General features: G+C 61.0%; 1 pseudogene; it reads left to right on the forward strand.

Moving 5' to 3' along the window:
- Positions 1–302: 302 nt before the first annotated feature.
- Positions 303–2,500, forward strand: part of LOC126444077 (large subunit ribosomal RNA) — a 5,889-nt pseudogene continuing 3,691 nt past the window's right edge.

The raw sequence follows: 2,500 nt of genomic DNA on the forward strand, positions 1-2,500 counted from the left end.
AACGCAGCAAATTGCGCGTCGACATGTGAACTGCAGGACACATGAACATCGACGTTTCGAACGCACATTGCGGTCCATGGATTCCGTTCCCGGGCCACGTCTGGCTGAGGGTCGGCTACGTATACTGAAGCGCGCGGCGTTTGCCCCGCTTCGCAGACCTGGGAGTGTCGTGGCCGCCTGTGGGGCCGGCCGCGTCTCCTTAAACGTGCGATGCGCGCCCGTCGCCTGGCGGTTCGCATACCGGTACTTACTCGGTAGCGTGCACAGCCGGCTGGCGGTGTGGCGTGCGACACCTCGTACAACGACCTCAGAGCAGGCGAGACTACCCGCTGAATTTAAGCATATTACTAAGCGGAGGAAAAGAAACTAACAAGGATTCCCCCAGTAGCGGCGAGCGAACAGGGAAGAGTCCAGCACCGAACCCCGCAGGCTGCCGCCTGTCGTGGCATGTGGTGTTTGGGAGGGTCCACTACCCCGACGCCTCGCGCCGAGCCCAAGTCCAACTTGAATGAGGCCACGGCCCGTAGAGGGTGCCAGGCCCGTAGCGGCCGGTGCGAGCGTCGGCGGGACCTCTCCTTCGAGTCGGGTTGCTTGAGAGTGCAGCTCCAAGTGGGTGGTAAACTCCATCTGAGACTAAATATGACCACGAGACCGATAGCGAACAAGTACCGTGAGGGAAAGTTGAAAAGAACTTTGAAGAGAGAGTTCAAAAGTACGTGAAACCGTTCTGGGGTAAACGTGAGAAGTCCGAAAGGTCGAACGGGTGAGATTCACGCCCATCCGGCCACTGGCCTCCGCCCTCGGCAGATGGGGCCGGCCGCCCGCGCGGAGCAATTCGCGGCGGGGTCGTGTCCGGTTGCCTTTCCACTCGCCGCGGGGCGGGGCCGTTCCGGTGTGCGGTGGGCCGCACTTCTCCCCTAGTAGGACGTCGCGACCCGCTGGGTGCCGGCCTACGGCCCGGGTGCGCAGCCTGTCCTTCCGCGGGCCTCGGTTCGCGTCTGTTGGGCAGAGCCCCGGTGTCCTGGCTGGCTGCCCGGCGGTATATCTGGAGGAGTCGATTCGCCCCTTTGGGCGCTCGGGCTCCCGGCAAGCGCGCGCGGTTCTTCCCGGATGACGGACCTACCTGGCCCGGCCCCGGACCCGCGCCGCTGTTGGCTCGGGATGCTCTCGGGCGGAATAATCGCTCCCGTCAGCGGCGCTTCAGCTTTGGACAATTTCACGACCCGTCTTGAAACACGGACCAAGGAGTCTAACATGTGCGCGAGTCATTGGGCTGTACGAAACCTAAAGGCGTAATGAAAGTGAAGGTCTCGCCTTGCGCGGGCCGAGGGAGGATGGGGCTTCCCCGCCCTTCACGGGGCGGCGGCCTCCGCACTCCCGGGGCGTCTCGTCCTCATTGCGAGGTGAGGCGCACCTAGAGCGTACACGTTGGGACCCGAAAGATGGTGAACTATGCCTGGCCAGGACGAAGTCAGGGGAAACCCTGATGGAGGTCCGTAGCGATTCTGACGTGCAAATCGATCGTCGGAGCTGGGTATAGGGGCGAAAGACTAATCGAACCATCTAGTAGCTGGTTCCCTCCGAAGTTTCCCTCAGGATAGCTGGTGCTCGTACGAGTCTCATCCGGTAAAGCGAATGATTAGAGGCCTTGGGGCCGAAACGACCTCAACCTATTCTCAAACTTTAAATGGGTGAGATCTCCGGCTTGCTTGATATGCTGAAGCCGCGAGCAAACGACTCGGATCGGAGTGCCAAGTGGGCCACTTTTGGTAAGCAGAACTGGCGCTGTGGGATGAACCAAACGCCGAGTTAAGGCGCCCGAATCGACGCTCATGGGAAACCATGAAAGGCGTTGGTTGCTTAAGACAGCAGGACGGTGGCCATGGAAGTCGGAATCCGCTAAGGAGTGTGTAACAACTCACCTGCCGAAGCAACTAGCCCTGAAAATGGATGGCGCTGAAGCGTCGTGCCTATACTCGGCCGTCAGTCTGGCAGTCATGGCCGGTCCTTGCGGCCGGCCGCGAAGCCCTGACGAGTAGGAGGGTCGCGGCGGTGGGCGCAGAAGGGTCTGGGCGTGAGCCTGCCTGGAGCCGCCGTCGGTGCAGATCTTGGTGGTAGTAGCAAATACTCCAGCGAGGCCCTGGAGGGCTGACGCGGAGAAGGGTTTCGTGTGAACAGCCGTTGCACACGAGTCAGTCGATCCTAAGCCCTAGGAGAAATCCGATGTTGATGGGGGCCGTCATAGCATGATGCGCTTTGTGCTGGCCCCCGTTGGGCGAAAGGGAATCCGGTTCCTATTCCGGAACCCGGCAGCGGAACCGATACAAGTCGGGCCCCTCTTTTAGAGATGCTCGTCGGGGTAACCCAAAAGGACCCGGAGACGCCGTCGGGAGATCGGGGAAGAGTTTTCTTTTCTGCATGAGCGTTCGAGTTCCCTGGAATCCTCTAGCAGGGAGATAGGGTTTGGAACGCGAAGAGCACCGCAGTTGCGGCGGTGTCC

The sequence above is a fragment of the Schistocerca serialis genome, unplaced genomic scaffold, assembly GCF_023864345.2.
Source record: "Schistocerca serialis cubense isolate TAMUIC-IGC-003099 unplaced genomic scaffold, iqSchSeri2.2 HiC_scaffold_220, whole genome shotgun sequence".
NCBI lineage: Eukaryota > Metazoa > Arthropoda > Insecta > Orthoptera > Acrididae > Schistocerca > Schistocerca serialis.